The 20,743-nt window shown below is 33.9% G+C and overlaps 1 long non-coding RNA gene across 8 annotated transcripts; it reads right to left on the bottom strand.

Moving 5' to 3' along the window:
• Positions 1-13,371: 13,371 nt before the first annotated feature.
• On the bottom strand, positions 13,372-18,312 carry LOC129904065 (uncharacterized). Of its 8 annotated transcripts, none has more exons than XR_008770363.1 (5): positions 17,852-18,304; positions 16,296-16,559; positions 15,342-16,055; positions 15,147-15,247; positions 13,372-13,624 (listed from the first exon to the last, which is right to left on the bottom strand). It is a non-coding gene; the product is annotated as an uncharacterized LOC129904065 (long non-coding RNA). The 8 variants fall into 8 exon arrangements; XR_008770359.1 differs by having other exon boundaries at positions 15,710-16,055; XR_008770362.1 differs by having other exon boundaries at positions 15,147-15,794; positions 15,880-16,055.
• Between the last annotated feature and the right edge of the window lie 2,431 nt (positions 18,313-20,743).

The following is a 20,743-nucleotide window of genomic DNA, read 5'->3' as shown; positions in this document are numbered from 1 at the left end:
TTTTTTTTTAGAAAAAACTAAAATTTTCACAAATGCAAACTATAATTAAACTAACCTAACTAACATTGTATTTATTTAAAAATAAAATCTTTTTGAGATGATTTTTGAATAACTACATAAATAGTAATCAAAGATATAGTTTATAAAAATATTTATATTATACTAAAATTTATATATAAAAAAAATAAAAATAGTTAAGAATAACATGAAAATATCTTTGTTTTTATAAAAGTTAATTATTTCAAAAAATATTTGAAATTCAAAGAAACTCGATAGCTAATTTGCTTTGTGGAGGGTCAAAATTGGGTGTCAACAGTTGTCCCTTTCTTTGGATAGGATCGATAAAAGAGATTCTCGACAAAGAAAATTGACAAATCCCATTTTGACCGACTCCATCTTTATTTTTCTGAAAAGGGGTTGGTACGGATTTTGAAATTATGGCTGGACCCTGAAACAACCACACACCTTTCGATGGGAATGTGGTTTACTGTGGTGGAAGTCGTTCCTCAGCTCGCGTCCTATGAGTTTGATATTCCTCTTCGGACTGTGTCCCAGTTCGCTGCTAAGAAAAGATTCCACATTATGTTGCATCCTCTTTGATGTCGTTCTCACTTTCTTTCATCTTCTTTGCATGTCAAAAATCTTCATTGATCCATGGGTAGGATAATGTTGCTCTATTGGTAGAATGGTGATCCATTGATAGGATATTTGGCAAAATAAATGCATGTTCATCTGTAGGACGAATAAAGATCCATTGATAGGATATAAATATGTGTCCATCGATAGGATAATGTTGCTCCATCGGTAGGATGATAATCCATTGATAGGATATATGCATGTCCATTGGTAAGACGAATAAAGGTGATCTATCGGTAGGATATTTTGGCAAAATAACTATCTGTCCATCGGTAGGACGAATGAAGATCCATTGGTAGGATATGGTCCATCAATAGGACAAATGATGATCCATTGATAGGATATGGTTGTCCATCGATAGGACGAATGGTGATCCATTGGTAGGATGATGTTGCATGTCCAGGACGAATGAAGGTGATCCATCGGTAGGATGATGTATGTCCATTGGTAGGACGAATAAAGGTGATCCTTCGGTAGGATGATGTATGTCCATTGGTAAGACGAATAAAGGTGATCCTTCAGTAGGATGATGTTGCATGTCCATCGATAGAAAGAATGAAGGTGATCCATCGGTAGGATGATGTATGTCCATTGGTAGGACGAATAAAGGTAATCATTCGGTAGGATATTTTGGCAAAATAGTTGTCTGTCCATCGGTAGGACGAATGAAGATCCATTGGTAGGATATAAATGTGTGTCCATCGATAAGACGATTGCATCATACCATCGTATACGGCATGATATCATCATATACGGCATCATATCATTGTATACGGCATCATATGCAATGGCCCTCTTGGCAATGTAATGAAAATAAAATGACCCTCTTGACAAATGAAAATGCAATGGCCCTCTTGGCAAATGAAAATGCAATGGCCCTCTTGGCAAATGAAAATGCAATGGCCCTTTAGACAAATGAAAATGCAATGGCCCTCTTGGCATATTAAAATGCAATAGCCCTCTTGGCAAATAAATATGCAATGACCCTCTTGACAAATGAATATGCAATAGCCCTCTTGGCAAATGAAAATGCAATGGCCTTCTTGACAAATAAAAATGAAATGGCCCTCTTGGAAAATAAATATGTAATGGCCCTCTTGGCAAATAAATATGCAATGGCCCTCTTGGCAAATAAATATGCAATGGACCTCTTGGCAAATAAAAATGCAATGGCCCTCTTGGCAAATAAATATGCAATGGCCCTCTTGGCAAATGAATATGCAATGGTCCTCTTGGCAAATGAATATGCAATGGCCCTCTTGGCAAATTAAAATGCAATGGCCCTCTTGGCAAATAAATATGCAATGGTCTTCTTGGCAAATGAAAATGCAATGGCCCTCTTGGCAAATAAAAATGCAATGGCCCTCTTGGAAAATAAATATGCAATGGTCCTCTTGGCAAATGAATATGCAATGGCCCTCTTGGCAAATAAAAATGCAATGACCCTCTTAGAAAATAAAAATGCAATGGCCCTCTTGGCAAATAAAAATGCAATGGCCCTCTTAGCAAATAAAAATGCAATGGCCCTCTTGGCAAATAAAAATGCAATGGCCCTCTTGGCAAATTAAAATGCAATGGCCCTCTTGACAAATAAATATGCAATGGCCCTCTTGGAAAATAAATATGCAATGGCCCTCTTGGCAAATGAAAATGCAATGGTCCTCTTGGCAAATTAAACTGCAATGGCCCTCTTGGAAAATGAATATGTAATGGCCCTCTTGGCAAAGAAAAATGCAATGGCCCTCTTGGCAAATAAATATGCAATGGCCCTCTTGGCAAATAAATATGCAATGGCCCTCTTGGCAAATGAATATGCAATGGCCCTCTTGGCAAATTAAAATGCAATAGCCCTCTTGGCAAATTAAAATGCAATAGCCCTCTTGGCAAATAAATATGCAATGGCCCTCTTGACAAATGAAAATGCAATGGCCCTCTTGGCAAATGAAAATGTAATGGCCCTCTTTGGCAAATGAAAATGCAATGGCCCTCTTGGCAAATAAATATGCAATGACCCTCTTGGAAAATAAAAATGCAATGGCCCTCTTGGCAAATAAATATGCAATGGCCTCTTGGCAAATGAAAATGCAATGGTCACTTGGCAAATAAATATGCAGTGGCCCTCTTGGCAAATTAAAATGCAATAGCCCTCTTGGCAAATTAAAATGCAATGGCCTCTTGGCAAATAAATATGCAATGGCCCTCTTGGCAAATAAATATGTAATGACCCTCTTGGCAAATGAAAATGCAATGGCCCTCTTTGGCAAATGAAAATGCAATGTCCCTCTTGGCAAATAAATATGCAATGGCCCTCTTTGGAAAATGAAAATGCAATGGCCCTCTTGGCAAATAAATATGTAATGGCCCTCTTGGCAAATGAATATGCAATGGCCCTCTTGGCAAATGAAAATGCAATGGCCCTCTTGGCAAATGAAAATGCAATGGCGCTCTTGGCAAATAAATATGCAATGGCCCTTTTGGCAAATTAAAATGCAATGGCCTCTTGGCAAATAAATATGCAATGGCCCTCTTGGCAAATAAATATGTAATGACCCTCTTGGCAAATAAAAATGCAATGGCCCTCTTTGGCAAATGAAAATGCAATGTCCCTCTTGGCAAATAAATATGCAATGGCCCTCTTTGGAAAATGAAAATGCAATGGCCCTCTTGGCAAATGAAAATGCAATGGCCCTCTTGGCAAATAAATATGCAATGGCTCTCTTGGCAAATAAATATGTAATGACCCTCTTGGCAAATAAATATGCAATGGTCATCTTGGCAAATGAAAATGCAATGGCACTCTTGGCAAATAAATATGTAATGGCCCTCTTGGCAAATAAATATGTAATGGCCCTTTTGGCAAATGAAAATGCAATGGCCCTCTTGGCAAATGAAAATGCAATGGCCCTCTTGGCAAATAAATATGCAATGGCCCTCTTGGCAAATGAAAATGCAAATGTCATCCTCTTGGATGATTTGACATGTTATCTTTTTTTTTGAACAATTTGTTTTCGTTGGGACTCATGTCTTTGATAGAAGTTTATACGAGGCCTCGGTGGCTCGTATCTTGAATTTGTGTTCTCTCCATTCTAGCAATGTTGGAGATCACTTGAAGTTGACTTCGAATTTCTGATAATTCTTGACGGAATTTTTGAGATCTTAACAGAAAATGGCAATCTGTTGATCAAATACACTGCAATAGTGAATGCTTCAAAAATTTTATCCTAGTTAGATCTCTTAACAAATGTCGGGCTACTGAAAAAGGATTTTGACATTCTTGTAAAAATTTTGAGATCTTCTCAAAAATTCTATCCCAGTTGCATATATTTACATGATCTCCAATCTTGACTTGCTGGAGATAGTATCTTCTTGTGAATTTTTGAGATCTTCTCAAAAATTCTGTCCGAGTTTTTATTGTAAGGGAGAAATAAAAATCTTACGGGGAACACAACCGAGCCATTGTGGCGCCTACATATCCTATTGGTGCAAGAATCAAGTCAAATATAGTTCCAATCCTGTGGATGATGAATACTGTAAAATCTAAGACAAGATAATCAGTAGACACATGTGCAATATGAGCATAATGATATGAAAAACTGTATTACTTGTAATATTTACAGCTTAAAAGCACGAGATATACCACCCGTTTGATATGGACGATTCAATGAAGTAAAATAGGCATCTCACCCCGATGGTATTAGCCTAATGTCACATTATTTAGAGCAAACCATCCAATTTCAAAGGACAAATGCAATTATTTTTAGAGAATGTAAAGAAATAGTCAAATTTTGACTACAATTGGTACCAACAGTTAGGATTGCATAGAAATATTTCTCATTTCCTTTCTTATAACTGAGATTAACTTCGAGGTAATTCTTATAGCTTCAAGTAGTACCTCAAACATACTTAAGTGTCGACAAGATTTTTTCATCCTACTTCAAACAAAAGTTTAGGTTTATACCAATTCTCATGTTTCAAGTGCCCTCACAATAAAGAAAGTCTTATTTCGCATATATCTAAAATGTTTGATTTGAGAACTTTTTGCAAAGTGCACTCACACTCTCAAGAAAGTTCAAGCATGCAACTGTGATACCATATGCTTGGCCTGCATGTAAGTCTCCACTAATGTGAGAATATTTTGAATGAGATCATGTAGGGCTTATTTATTGGCTTGTAATGTAGGCTTAGGGACGGGTGAGATATTTATTTGGGATAAAAGTGACTTAATCTCTCCTTGAGCGTCATACTGAATTTGTGCTTTTGATGATTGATACACCTTTTGGCGCCCGATCCTCTTTGTTATCTCCTTCTTAGATTTTGACTTCTTTTTGAGTCTTTATTTTAGAGCTTTTTCTCTTTTCACCCCTTTCTTTTTGTCTTGACTTCTTTGAGTCCTTATTTGTTAGAGTTTTTCTCTTTTCACCCCTTGCTTTTGAGGTTTCTGCTCTTTTGTTGGAGTAGTTTCCTTTTTGTCTTACATCGACCTTGTAGGAGTTGTTTTTTTTTCTTTCTTTTTTTTGAAAGTCGTCTTTGCTTTCTTGACTTTGGAGACTTTACGTCTTTTGTCTTTGGCAATTTCAAAGTTGAATCTTCTTGTATAATTTTCACATTTTCAGTGTGCTCAAGGAGGTTGGCCCAAGAGAGAGATAGTGCATGCAAGCACTCAAAAGGGAAAGGACTAAGATGTGGTTGTCCAAAGAAAAGACTTTAGGCTCAAAGTGGGAAAACTAGGGATTAATGCTATTTGGTATGCTTTGAAAGGCACAATCGGGTCAAAAAAAGCCTACAATCATTTCTCAAACCAAACATAACTCAGGATTTCGCTTCAACAAATATTTAGGCCAAGTTCTAGATCAACAGTGCGATGCAATTGAATTTTAGTCTAAAGCTCACCACACAATGCACATGAAGCCATGATGTTGATTTTATTCTTACCTTGAATGCCTGCAAGAGAATTTTCAAGCATCACAAAAGTACAAATGAAAGATACCAACAGAAACTATGGTTTACCACAAAGTCAATATTTTTCATCATACCGAATATTTCGCATGCTCCTAACTGTATTCGTCCCAATCAAGAAGATATGACTCTTAAAATATGTACACAATTTTTTTATTATTATTATTATTATTATTTTGAAAAAGAAATACCAAACCCAAGAAGGGCTGCCTACGTATCTCATTGAGATGAGAATCAGGTGTGCGTAGTTCTTGTGGATATGGTATATAAAATAATTTAAAGATTTAGACAAACTTAAAGTGACGTCTCATAAGTCTAGTGCTCGTTGACATCTTCAGTTGGAGAGTGTCTTTTGCCTATTTACACCAACACGTTTTGTGTACTCTAAACCATCGGTGAGGACACCTATTGTTGTATTGTTTTTCAGATATTCCTCAGAGATTATACATTGGTGTGTTCTTCCAATTTTCTGCAGAAATCACTTGTTGTGTTCTTTTTGGTGATTGTCTCTTATGACTTGAATTCTTCCAACTATTCACGAGAATCATACATTATTTTAACCATCCCCGACTATTGTCAGGAATAGTTTTTCTGCAAAGATATGAGAAAAGTGTGAAAGTGGTTCATTATAAAAAAATAAGTAACAAGATATAGGAGTAAGACTTCATAGTCAAAGACTCTCCCGATTTATCTTTCAGGCTGTGTATTGGTGTCTTGTGAAATTTAAGATCATCGTTATTTTCCATGAACTCTTTGTCCCTCTCAAAATTGAGATCCAATCATTTATCGCATGATGTCCTTTGATAACAGCCTCTCTTTAGAAAAAAAAGAATCAACTTTGTGAACCCTCGATCTTTGAGAAGTAAGCAAGTTTGATTTCCAACACAAATCAGTCTCTCCCTAAAAAAGAAGAATAACTCAAAAGCCAAAGTATTAGTCTGTGTTTGTAATAATTAATGCAAAATATCACACAAAGAATTAAACATATAAATGTTGCTTTGTTTGAAGATAAACTAATTCATGGGTGAAGAAAGACTAAATGGACAGAAATTGACCCATTTTAATTTTACGATTAATGTGTGAGAAAGGTTGACTTGTGTTGAATCACGGATTTCTTGCGTTTCAACTTTTGTACCCTCATTCTTCTTAGATACAGAAGAAGTTCTCAATTTCTTTGAAAGTATGAGGAAAAACTAAAAACTTCAAAGGCATGACCGAACTTTGAATTATTATTATTATTATTATTATTATTATTATTATTATTATTATTATTATTATTATTATTATTATTATTATTATTATTATTTTGAGATGAGTGAGCAAGGTTTATGATTTGAGAGTAAAGTTTGAATTTTGTTGGAAAACTAAAGATTCGTGGAGTATTTGGACGCACTTTTGATAGTGACTCGATTTTTATGCCTATGAGGCTCTAAATTTTTTTGAAAAGAGTGGACTAACATGTCTCCAAATAAAGCAACATATTCACAAAAACAGATATAGCATATAGCACATAAACAATTATTGCGTGTCTGAAATAGATATGTGACCCTTTTGTGTCAGCGGTAGGCCTAACGCTTTGAAGGATGTATAACATCATTTGAAACGTTTCATTGCCCCAAAACTTATGTTTATACAAATATTATGAATAAACTGAATGGGGATACATAATGGAGAAAAAGGGATACAAATAATCAGTCTCACGTCGGGGTACAATCCTAACTAAGCCTTCGTTAAAAATCTTTCGTTCTTGACTTCTTGACATCTCCAAACATCAACCCTTTTTGAATAGAATAGCAACTTGTGAAGATCCTTTTTTGACTAAGCTAATAAAATAAACTTCCAACCTCGAGGGACAATGTTTGTCAAATGGTGTATACAACCTTCAAATTTAAACACATAAGTATGATCGTCCATTTAGGCCGAGGGCCATTTTGGACTCAAGGTGGTCTTTCTAATGGGTCAAACACGCCTTCGGTGTTAGGTCGTCTTAGGCCAATACACTAAATTAGGATTTTGGTTTCATTCTACACTAGGTTGACTAAGAGTGGACTATATTTTGAAGTGTACCGGTGACCCAAGTGGACAACTCAGGCTGGGGGAAGTTAGCGACCGTTGACCATCCAGTGACCAACTCATTGCGCCAGGGTACCCCCTAGGAATATTTTGGATTCAACGGCTGCAACCCGCATAACCATCATTTAAGTAAGAAAATAAAATGCCAAGTGGCAGAAAATATATTATGCATGCAATGACAATTTAATATTCGGAATTTAAACACATAAAATGCAAATAAAGAAAAAGAAATTACTAATTATTACAATCTCAAATAGTTAGTCAAATAAATCAAACAAATCTAATGGTTAGAACCTAATTAATTCCCCAGCAGAGTCGTCATTTCGGTTATGTCAAAAAAAGAAGATTTAAAATTAATTTTAACTTTGTAAAGAAAAAATCAATTTTAAAATAGAGGAGTCGCCACTTAATTTTTTAAAGAAATTAAGAAAACTTAATTTAAAAGACCCTAACAGATTTAAGTTTTAAAAATTCAGAGAAAAAGGTACGAGGTTCTTATTTCAACTTTGAGAAGATGTTAAGCAATCAAAGTGGCCGCTAACGCGCGGTTATCCGATGATTTGAAAAATTATTTGACTAACATTTGAAAATATTAATTTAAAAGGAAACGAAGATTTTAAAATTATTTGTTTTTCGAAAAAATGATCCAACTTAAAAATTGAATATAACATGCATGTATTTAAAAAAAAAAGTTTACCAAATGCCTAAGTAAAGGTAGAAAATCATCTAAAGAGTAAATTAACATGAATTGGTTTATTTTTAGGAGAATCTAATTAAGTTAAAATAAATTAAAATTAATATCTAAACAAGCATAAATAATACAACAATAACAACTTAGTGAAATCCCACAACGTGGGGTCTGGCTAAACAAGCATAAATAACATAAGTAAATAAATTATTACAACCCAAATTAATATAAATAAATAATAAATAACACATGAAAATATTGTCCGACACTTAGTTTCTGTACGCCTGGACTAAGTTGTTGGGTCATCTGTGTTTTGGGTCTTAAACACAATTCCATTGTATATATCGCAGTTGTATACACATTGTACATCGTAATATATATACTTTATACAGTGTACACAATTTTATTTCTGTATATCAAACTATATACACACACTATACCACATGTTTGTTCCCTGTATCTGTTGTATATTACTGTATATATACTGTATATCAGTGTATAAAACACTGTTTTTCACTTGTATTCCGTGTATACAGCCCAATATCAATATATAAATCATGAATATTACCTTCTTTTCTATTTATAAACTTTCCAGCAATTTAAAACAGATGATGAGAGACTCAAAACTCAATGATATGCAACGATGGGGTCCAAAGATGGACTCAAATTTATATCACATGCACCAAAATAAAATTACAGAGCATTTACTTATTTTAAGCTAAACAAAGGAACATATCACGATATTTTAAGTTATCAAATTGATGAGCATCCTAAAAGTGACTAACAACATGCATATATGTGGACAAAGGAAAGAAAAGAAGAAATATATTCAAGTAACTAAAAAACACGGATTTAATGTATACGTTATACTAGCTCAAATTTTAAAGAAAGAATTAAATCAATTAGGCCATGAAAATTCTAATTGAATAATAACTTTAAGCATATTTTTTGTTATCTAAATCATGTTAAAAGAAGAAATTAAAAACATAAAAATCTATATTGTCAGAGAAAACTATTTGGAAAAATGATGAACAAAACTAAGATCTTTCATGAAATAATCCTAACACATGATAGCTAATTAATTCTAATACATGCTAACTATAAAAAATTTCTATCATTAATCTAATTATTCTTAATACATGCTAACTAGAAAAAAATAAGACTACGAATCAACTAAATATAAAACATCAAAATAATTAAATAAAATAAAGCTGAGAAAGATTTTACCTCTTTTTGGGCAACAAGATGAAGATGATGAGCGGAAGACAATTTCACCACCACCCAAGAGCTTGATGGAACTCCAATCTATAAAAAAATAAAATAACAGATTAAAAATTTAGACTGGAACCATCGTGGGTTCGACGTTATAAGAACACTGTTCTTAGCCTAAATTTTGACTTCAATCTACTATTTTCCTTGAAGAAAAATATAGATTGAAAGCTAGAAATTTTCACAACTTTTAGGCTGGGGACAAGAATCCAAAAATCTCAGTCAAGTTAAGAAAATTTTTAACTTTGGGGTGGCTAAAGAGCCTCCCACTTTTTTCCTCTTCTTAATAAGAATATGAGCCTTTATATAGGCTCCAAAAACTTCAATTTTTTTTTTTAGAAAAAACTAAAATTTTCACAAATGCAAACTATAATTAAACTAACCTAACTAACATGTATTTAGTTAAAAATAAAATCTTTTTGAGATGATTTTTGAATAACTACATAAATAGTAATCAAAGATATAGTTTATAGAAATATTTATATTATACTAAAATTTATATATAAAAAAAATAAAAATAATTAAGAATAACATGAAAATATCTTTGTTTTTATAAAAGTTAATTATTTCAAAAAATATTTGAAATTCAAAGAAACTCGATAGCTAATTTGCGTTGTGGAGGGTCAAAATTGGGTGTTAACAGTATTGAATTTAGAACTTTGAACTTGAATTTTAGGCCGGATTTTTTAAGTAGAACTTAGAATTTTTTTTGGTGTAGCATTTACTTATTTAAACTTAGGTTGTGAACTTTAGAAATTGTGAATTATTTATATTTTTCATGAAGTTATTAACTTTGGTTTCTTGAATTGTATTTTTTAAGAATTAATTAAGCTCAAACTTTAGAAATGTTGAATTATTGTAGGATATATGAACTTTAAATTGTGAACTTTCAACTTAAATTTTGAACTTGAAATTTATGATTTTTTAACTTGAACTTAGATTTTAGAACTTAAATTTTAGGATTTTTGAAGTGCTTAGGAACTTGTTTGGTTTGTATAAATTCTCAAATTTAGATACTTGAACTTTAATTATACTTGAAATTTGAAAGTTTGTACTTTAACTTAGAAAAAAATCAACTTGAACTTTAGAAATGTTGAACTTGAGAATTCTTGAATTTTTCAAGTATATGCATGTAAACTTTAAGTTGTGAATTTTGAACTTGAATTTAAAACTTGAACTTTAGGATTTTTAAGTTGAACTTTAGGATTTTTTTACTTGAACTTAGATTTTAGAACTTGAACTTTAGAATTTTTTAATTAAGTAGTTAGAAATTATTTTGGTTTGAATAAATTCTCAACTTTCGATACTTGAACTTAGGATGCGTGAAATAATTAATTAAGGTTGAATATTTTTGTACAAAGTTTTAAATGCAGGGGTACAATCTAATTAAATATTTCAATATTCGCCGCCGCCAAGCCCACTGCCGCCAACCCCTCCATCGTAGACCTAATTGAAAAAAGTCGAGGTATTTTTTCCTCTTAAATTTTAATTATTGTATATATTCATTTTTTTTATTCAATGTACAACACTTGCATTTTACTTAGGATTTGTTTGATTTCTTAGGATATGTTTGAATTTTTAGAGTGTGTTGTAGTGATAAAGTGTTAGTTTAGCATAAGTGACAACATTAGTTGATCCTATTGATGACAAAATTGATTTTCTTGCAAGATCAATTTGTGTCCATCTAGTGTTGACACTTAGATTTGATTTGGTTTACTTGTTGGAATTAGTTTGTACTTTAATTGTCTAATAAAATCCAACTTGCACTTTAGAAATGTTGAATTATTGTAGGATAATATATGATCTTTAAGTTGTTAAATTTGAAAGACTTTAAAATATTATGATTTCATTCGTTTTGAGTGTTTAATTATGTTCGTTATGATGTATATTGTGTATTTTGTTGGTTGGTTAGTTGTGTTGGATTGGATTGTATTGATTATTATTGAATTACATTTTAATTTCAGGTGGGCAGCAGAAACTTTTGGTTCTGCTGTCAAAAATATTACAGTAAAAGCGACGGATAGGGTTCTTTAGTCCGTCACTTTTCTGAATTTTTTTTTAATTTTTTTTAGAAAAGTGACGGACAAGGACTCTATGTCCGTCGCTTTTTTGGAAATTTTCAAGAATACCAAGAACAAAAGCGACGGATAGGGACCCTTTGTCCCTCGTTTTTCTGGAAAAAAAAATAAAAATTTAAAAATAAAACGACGCAGTCTGTCGTTTTTTATTTATATATATTTTTTAAAAAAATAAATTTAGGGGTGACGTAGTCCGTCGCTTTTTGCGATGCAGTCCGTCGCTTTATTAAAAGCATCGAGCAAAAAAGCGACGGAAGTGACTGCGTCGCTTTTTCGTCGAATTTGACCAAAAAAGCGTCGTAGTCCGTCGCTTTTTTGCGTCATTTTTTGAGAGTTTTTTAGTAGTGAGTGATTGATATATGTTGTTGTGGTAATACTTGTATGAATAAGTTGTGAATTGTTAAAACTGTCTTTAATGATGTGATTATGATGTATACTTGTGATGTTCATATGTATTTGTTGTGTTGTTTTGAGAGGTAATTGGAAAAAAACATCCTGAGATGTGTTGAGACAATAAAAGTACATGTACTAATTTAATGATGAGTGGCTAGTGTGATGTGATCCTACGAACTAGTGGTCGTGTGTATTGAATGAGGTAGCATATCGATACGAATAATAGATCAAATACCATATCGATATGGTACATGGACACCTAGAATCCCGTGTAGGTCATGACTAGATGAGTACATATGAGTGAATGACAGATGAGACTGATGGGATGTATAAACTATACAACTGTGACATTAGTGGGGATATGATTTCCCTGATTTTGTGACTGTTTATTAATTGTAGAGCTGGTAAGGAATGTTATAAATATTATACATAAACATATATGTGATTAGTTATTTCTATGTGTACTGATTATAAAACACCAGTATGACGAATGGGGTTAGTTATCTATAGAATTCAACCACTTGTATGTCGGAGGCTTGGGTTACAAGTTGTGGCTCCTGTCTAATTACTGCGACTTATTTGCATATTTGTGTTTTCTGCTATGTTTGAGATAATGGTTAACTATGGTATTGTTGAGCTGGATTGATTTAGGTCGTAGAAAACGTTTGGCGATAAGTGATAAGTGTTATGGGTATAATATCCCTGATAATTAAACTACTAGTTAGTCGAGAAGTGGAGGATATGTATTGATAACGTTACTTGATTATGGGATATGTGTTGATTATCCTTATTATATGAGAAATGATGTTAATAACATACTACTAGAAAAAAGGCCTATGGCAACACACGTAAAATCGTTGCCATGGATACGATAACCGTTGCTATAGCTCTACGTGCGCTACATCAGCTCGTGTGGCCATAGATCTATAGCGACGGTTTTTGCAAACGGTTCTACTATAGCGTCGCCATAGATATACCTATAGCAACAGTTATTCTTTCTTCTATTGCAACGAAAATATGCAATAATTGCAACGGTCTATAAGCGTTGCCATAGACATTTATTGCAACAACCTATTTTTATATTGCAATGGTTGTTTTTGGATAATAAACTATTAGTAGCACACTATTGCAACGGTTTGGAGTACATATAACAACGGTTGATATGAGCTTTTGCAACAGTTCCAATGACCAATCACAACAGTTTAGATAAAATAGCAGCCCTAGTTTGAAATATACATATATCAAAAATTATAATACGCAACAAATTATATAAATTACAAAACAAATATTTTTCATATTCATTGATAATTCAAAATACCCAACAATCTGTGATATGTATCTGTATATGAAAAGTGGTCAAACCCAAATCATGATTAGTTCAGTTTTACATGATTTCAAGAATTACGATAAGTTACATAACATTTGATAGCAAAATGAATATTATAACATATCTATCAACAACCTAGAAATCTTCTCAAGTAACTAGGTAAGGTCGTCTTCACTACTTCTTCCCTTTCTTCATTTTTGACACCTACAAAAGAAGATATACAATGTCATTGCCCTTCGTCATACGAAAACCTCGTGCTCTTCAAAAGAAGATAAACAATCTCATCATTTCAAGAATTACAATAAGTTGCATGAACCACATTCTTAATTGGAGTCCTCAGGAAACACAACATAAATATTGGAATATGGTGATTGTTAATGGCCATAGTTACTTCAAGCTCAAAAAAGCATCTTTAATCATTCAGATAAGCCATGTTTCTAAGTACTCAATTACTTCAAGCTCAAAAAATAACATCTTTAATCATAACACCGCTGCACTACTCACCAACCCCAACACAAGACCTGCAAACTCTCATTTTCTTCTTATCTATATATAGCAAATCATTGCTTTCGGGTTAAGGTATCTGGAATTCATGTGCTCTTCTTATCCCTCTCTCTCTTTTTGTAATAAAGATCTATTTTTTAATAGGAGAGCATGTGAATGAGCCTAATTTGAAGTGTCTTACAGAAAAAAAGGTTAAAATTTGAATTTTTTTCCTCCTGAGGAGGATTTAGTGAAGGCATTGCCTGGACAACCTAAGGTTGGTTTTAGGCAAAATGCAGGGTGTGTCAATGTGGATGTGAATGCTTGGAGCAGTTTGTTTTACTACTTTGTTGAAGCTAAGGTGAACCCTGATGATAAGCCTCTCTTTGCCTCAATGGAGGTTTGTTTTTTCTTTTTAACTTTTCTTGATCCATTTTAAACAAAATGCGACTAGGAATTTATGTGTACTTTCATGTAGTTTTTTGGTACTATTTTCTTGGCGTTTGAGCTTTTCTTTTTTGTTTGTTGTGTGTCATGTCTTTTCAGGCTTTCTGTATTCTTTGATGTTTGAAAAAAAAAAACAGCTTGCTTGGAGTTGGTCTGTAGCTTCCAAGTGTCACAAGCTTATACGAGATTAAATTTTACTGTGAGATGGAACTTAAAACAGTAGTAGAACTGAACCAATCTAGAACCTTAGAAATAACAGGGAACTTATAATTGAGTGAAAGTTTACATCTTTAATGAGTAAGGCTGATTAAACTAGACAACAACATACCAGTGTAATCTTGCAAGTGAGGTCTAGGGAGGGTAATGTGTACACAACCGTATCCCAATATTGTGACGGTAGAGAGGTAGTTCCGATAGACCCTTGGCTCAAGTGAATCAATAGCAAATAATGGAAAAATAACAATAAGCCTAATTAAACTGGTTATAAATAAAATAAATTGCAAAATTGTACTTCTTTTTCCTTGATAAGATTTCATAAATTAAAATGCTATGAATTTGGTGAATTACGTGAAGGCAGAGTCGAGAACAATAAAAGGTCTCATCTTTATGTTTCAGGCTCAGGTTGCTCATCAATTGAAGGAGGTGCTTTTACAGAGTTGGGACCATTTTTTCCCATAGGAGACAGTAGAGGTCTTCGAAGAAATTCAAAATCATGGAATAAAGATATGCTAAGTAGGGTAGAGAGGAGCTGATTACAACATGCTTAGACCAATATGATTAAAGAGAAAGAACTTACCACTTCATGTCTTTTGTCCATTGTTGCATCAAAGCCCCTCTTTATTGAACCTCCAGCTGGCGTAGGCTGGTTATACTCAAATACAAGTTCAGACTACAACTCTGGTGATGCAAAAATTGGTTAAAAAAAGAAACAATGATGTTGTGATCAAGAATTAACTATATTTGAATATCAGATTCAAGAATTTCATCCTACCTAATAGCTGATGTTTTTCCTTTTTGTTACTCTGGCAGCAATGCATATGCATATATTCATGATGGAATGGGTGAAGAAATTTCCAGTATTCAAATCAAGGAAATTGTATCTCACAAGAGAGAGTTATGCATGTCAGAGACATTTTAAGATGTGTAGTTACATTATGAGAATGTTCAAAACAATTCAAGAAAAAATGCTTGAACAATGGATTTCTTCAAATAGAAAATTTTGGTGACTTAGAACTTTGAGCTTCTTGTTGTATTGACATGTAAACCACAAAAAAGGGCAGCCCGGTGCACTTAAGCTCCCACTATGCGCAGGGTCCGGGGAAGGGCCCAACCACAAGGGTCTATTGTACGCAGTCTTACCTTGCATTTCTGCCAGAGGCTGTTTCCAAGGCTTGAACCCGTGACCTCCTATGGCAGCAACTTTACCGGTTACTCCAAGACTTCCCTTCATTGACATGTAAACCACAATTACCAAAAAAAGAAGAACGAAAGTAATATTCTAAAAGCTATACTTGATCAAGAGAAAGAACCTGACATGTAAAGTTTTGTTATTTGTTTTGTCATCCTTCGACTAAATAATAGCAAAGCAGCAAGCATTATCAAACTGCAATGACAGAATATCCGTCTTCTATTTTTTTCGACACTAGAGTAATAGTCTTCTATCTCAAAGGTGATGCTTTGAAAGAAAATTTTTTTAAACACAACCCTGGAAAATAGAGAATACACACCAACTATAAGAATTATGTGACTATTACTACTATTATGTAATTAGTTTGGGAACTGAGGCGTGATTGTTGTTGTACTACTATATAATCACACGTAAAAAGCTACATATATCCGTCTTTCTTTCAAACAGACTGGTTATAAGGAACCACCAAAATCGAAAACCAATGTTAATAATCTGGTCATTCATGTACAATGGAGAATCTATGTGGAGAACTCATACCTCTTTTTCCTTTTTATCAAAAGCCTCTTCATCAGTCAAAACGTTATCAATCATTCAATATAATTGATCATTTGTATTAGTTTGATCGTCTGATAAAGCAGCAAGAACAAGTGTTTTTATTGTCCCCTGACTGTTTGCTGTTACAATCATTGGGTTATCACGTTTCCAACAAACAACACTGATGAAAAATGATGACATGTCCCCATCTGGATTATTCTGATCATCAGAAACAAATTTGTGCCGAGCTGCTGGTTTAGAAATTGCCTGAACATATAGTTCAATAACAAATTAGGCACTGGAAAACGATGTTAAATCGCTCATTATATCTGGATAATGAGCCTTTTTGTCAACTAGTTTCAGGAATACACCTTGTGATAGACAAACACTTCATTTATCTCACTGCCACATGCAAGGTATTATTCATTGTTTACTGTTAGACCTACAAAGTTCTTCTCATTTGTATGTCCTCTAAAAGTATGTAGGTAAAATTAAAAAAAGAACAAGGAAAATGCTGGCCAGTATTGAATTGGTTCACATATTAAGTCCCAAATCGAACTTAATGTAGGTTTAATAAGAAAACGTAATTTTGACTAGTGATATTGGCATATTGCATTCACGAGTGTGTCCTAGTGGCCAATAAAGTGGGAGGATTATGGAAAACCATGAAGTCTCGTATAATTGATATCGCATATAATGGATGTTTTATTTCCCATTTGTTCTAGTCTTAGTTAAATTCCTGTTGATAAATGTTAGAGAGAACTTTAAATAAGTTACCTCAAAACAGATGAAGAGAAAATAAATGCAAGCTAATCTAGATTTCCAGTTCCAAAGATTTTAGTAACTGATAAATGTAGAGTACAGTCCTACACTCACAATAATGAATACAACCTACTGTAGCATGTTACAGAGCACAAGTAACTCAAGTTTTGGGAATAATAATACTAGTTTAAGTTCAAGATTTCAGATTTTGTAGTGTACTATAGGAATGACAAGCATATACATGCTAAAAAGACAGGAAAACATATCAGTGGACTGGACATTGTGTTAGATGTGCCCCAACTTTAAATGATATATTCATATGCAGGTCAATTTTATTGCAGTTGCAAACATACTACAATAATATACCACAAAAGCTTTCTAGGCATCCTTTGACATTATAAGAGGCATTTCAGAATTGACTTTGTATAAACATAGATATACCCAAATTATATACCAGAAGATAATGTAACATATGGTCCTACTTTCAGAATCGACTTTGTACAATGAGAAATGACTCACGGCGGCTCAACAAAAAAGAAAAATAAATAGAAGCTAAAGCTTATGCACATCAATTACCCAGCCTACCTAAAGAAGAACAAATCTGGCTGAGAAAAAGCTAAATATGCGTAAAACCAGTAGTAAAATTGTCTTCTAGCTCTAAAATCCTTTTTCACGGAGCCACAGACCAATAAATTTTGTGAATAGAGATTAATACCGAAAGATTATGAGAAGAATTTGTGCAACTCATACGATTGGATTTTGTAAAAAAAAATTTAGGGCAAATGTAGATAACTTACAAACGATTATGAAATCTAAGAAATTATTGAAGAACCCAACAATTTCGTCAAGCAATTTTTGACTCCCCAGCGAGAGATCTTGGAATAAGCAAGTTTGAACTCTCTAGTGAGTAATTCCATTGATGGTTTTTGGATAAAATCCATAAAATTTCTAGATAAACTCCACACATAAGTTGCAAAGTTAAAACCCTATCTGAGAGACAACAGAATTGTAGACATCATTGTTAGACTCTGCAGGAGCAATACTCTCACAACTATAACCATCCTAACTTGAAAAAATAAACTATCTTAACATTAATCAAAGAAAATCAACTAGGCCAACATTTGAATGCTTCGCTGAAAGAAGAAGAAAAACACTCTATTTGAGACGACTCCATGGGAACATATGTACCATTTTCTTTCCAAAGAGTGTTGGACCTGTAAACCGTTGTTCTCCGTAATAAAGAATAAGGAGGAAATACAACAACAACAATTAAGTGACACAACGTGGGTTTAGGAGCATAAACTATAAGCATACCTTACTCGTTTGTCAAGGTAGGACGCCTGTTTTCGAGAGATTCTCGACTCAAAAAAGCATAAATAAGGCTAAGAAACTCAAAGCGATATGAGAAAACAAATAACGAATAACGCAAATAACGAAAGCGACACAAATAAACTAGAGTAATCAAAGTACAGAAAGTAATAGAAAGATAATAACAGAATCCAGAACACAAGAAATTATAGTGTGCTAATGCGCCTACTAATACGGAGGAATAACGAGACTATGTACTAGCCTTCTACTCTAATATGGGTCTTTCACATCCTCCTATCTAAGGTCATGTCCTCGGTAAGCTGTAACTGCGTCATGTCCTGTCTAATCACCCTTCCCCAATATTTCTTCGGCCTATCCCTACCTCTTCTGAAACCATCCATGACCAACCTGTCACACCTCCGCACTAGGGCATTTGTGTCTCTCCTCTTCACATGCCCAAACCATCTCAGTCGTATTTCCTGCATCTTGTCTTCCACCGAGGCCACTCCTACCTTGTCCTGAATAGCCTCATTTCTAATCTTATCGCTCCTAGTATGCCCACACATCCATCTCAACATTCTCATCTCGGCTACTTTCATCTTTTGAACGTGAGAGACTTTAACTGGCCAATACTCCGCTCCATATAACATAGCTGGTCTAATCACCACTTTGTAGAATTTGCTCTTAAATTGTGGTGGCACCTTCTTGTCACATAGCACACCGGAAGCGAACCTCCATTTCATCCACCCTGCCCCAATACGATGTGTGACATCATCGCCAATCTCTCCGCTGCCTTGCATGATAGACCCAAGGTACTTTAAACTACTTTTCTTTTGGATAGCCCGGTCACCAAGCCTAACTTCCGCGCCAACCTCGTGAGGTGTCTCACTAAACTTGCACTCTAAATACTCTGTCTTGGTCCTACTCAGCTTAAACCCTTTAGACTCTAAGGTATGTCTCCAATCCTCCAGCTTAGCATTAACTCCGCTACGAGTCTCATCGATCAGGACTATGTCGTCCGCAAAAAGTATACACCATGAAACCTCACCTTTAATTTTTCGCGTCAATCCATCCATCTCCAAGGCAAATAAAAACGGACTAAGGGCTGATCCTTGATGCAACCCCATCACAATTGGAAAGTGCTCTAAGTCCCCTCCTACTGTCCTTACCCTGGTTTTGGCACCCTCATACATGTCCTTGATCATTCTAATGTACGCCACAGGTACACCTTTAGCCTCCAAAAATCTCCATAGTATCTCTCGTAAGCCTTTTCTAGATTGATGAATATCATATGCAAGTCCCTCTTATTCTCCCTACACTGCTTCACCAGTCTCCTCATAAGATGGATGACTTCTGTAGTTGAGAGTCCCGGCATAAATCCAAACTGGTTCTCTGAAATAGACACGCCTCTCCTAACCCTCATCTCCACCACTCTTTCCCACACTTTTATGTTTTGGCGGTACTGTAAAAATAGAAGGAAAATTAAGGGGGAAATTGTTTAACCGTAGCAATAGAAATGAACCCGTTGCCAAAACTAATCTATTGCAACGGGTGTGTAAGATCGTTGCATTATGTTTTCTATGGCAACAGTTTTTACACAACTACAACGGTTATTTAATAATATATCTTGATAACACTATATATCATATGCAACAGGTTTAATCGTTGCCATAGATCATCTACAGCTACAGTTTTCGAACCGTTGTCATAGATGTTGTTGCCATAGGTCCAATTTCTAATGGTGACATGGCTAATAATTGAACTAAGAACGTAAGAATATAATTCTAATCTTATGTAAAAGACTAAGACAAAAGGGTAATATGTAATTGGATAATATGAGTTACGGTTGTATGATATATGTTATTTGCTGTTTTTATGATATTTTGCATGGAATTAATCCTAGTCGATTCATAATGCCTATTAGTACTTGTCGTGTACTGATACTACACGAACGACATATATTCATTATCAACTTCTATATAATTCTTCATCATGTAAAAGTAGTGTCTTTTACTTTCTTGTCAGTTATTCTGTATAATAGCTTTTGTATATATCTTAACTAGATCCTTGGGATGTTGAAAGTGTTTTGAAAGTAAAGATGATTTAAAATTATTTGCGTGATTATTAATTGCAAATAATTATTTGCGAGATTTTTCTAATAAAAAGAAAATAGATGTTAAGGGCTTGTTTATCGAATTAGAATTGAATAGTTATCCACACGATCTGATAAATTAGACCGTGACATAAATAATTTGAGATTTTAATAAAATCTGTACCCTTTTGAGCATTTTCATTTAAAAAAATACAAGTACTTTTAAAAAATAAATAGATGGAGCATTTTCAAAACTAAGTTTTTAAAATAATTCAAAGACTATAATTGC

The sequence above is a fragment of the Solanum dulcamara genome, chromosome 9 (assembly GCF_947179165.1).
Source record: "Solanum dulcamara chromosome 9, daSolDulc1.2, whole genome shotgun sequence".
NCBI lineage: Eukaryota > Viridiplantae > Streptophyta > Magnoliopsida > Solanales > Solanaceae > Solanum > Solanum dulcamara.
Note: the sequence above shows the minus strand (reverse complement) of the source record. Positions and strands in the feature narration are given on the sequence as shown.